The sequence below is a fragment of the Calidris pugnax genome, unplaced genomic scaffold (assembly GCF_001431845.1).
Source record: "Calidris pugnax isolate Ruff unplaced genomic scaffold, ASM143184v1 scaffold435, whole genome shotgun sequence".
In the NCBI taxonomy this organism is placed as follows: domain Eukaryota; kingdom Metazoa; phylum Chordata; class Aves; order Charadriiformes; family Scolopacidae; genus Calidris; species Calidris pugnax.
Window position 1 is genome coordinate 2,721,513 of NW_015091240.1, and position 371 is coordinate 2,721,883.

A 371-nucleotide genomic window follows, 5' to 3' on the forward strand; every position below is an offset into this window, starting at 1 on the left:
GCTCGTTTGCCGGGCGGCGGCGGCAGGTGAGAAGGGGGTTTGGGAAGGTGCGGGGAAATAACGCGCCGTGCTGTGGGGCCGGGGGCGGCTTGCGGAGGGGGTGTCTCTCGGGGGCTGAGGGCCGGCGTTGGAGGAACCGGTGTGAACAGCGCTGTGGTTTTCGTGATGATGAAAGAGGTTGGAGTGTCGCCCCGTGTCCTTGGCGTTTAAACGGAGCCGGCATGTGTTCAGCAGCGGGGGTTTTCATGCAACACTTCACTGCTGCGGCTCCGAAGGCGCTGCTAGCAATTAATGAGTTAAGCTGCCCGTTTAAAATAATCCCCTCCACCTCCCCTAATGTGCACGGACCGATTGATCACCCCCCCCCCCCG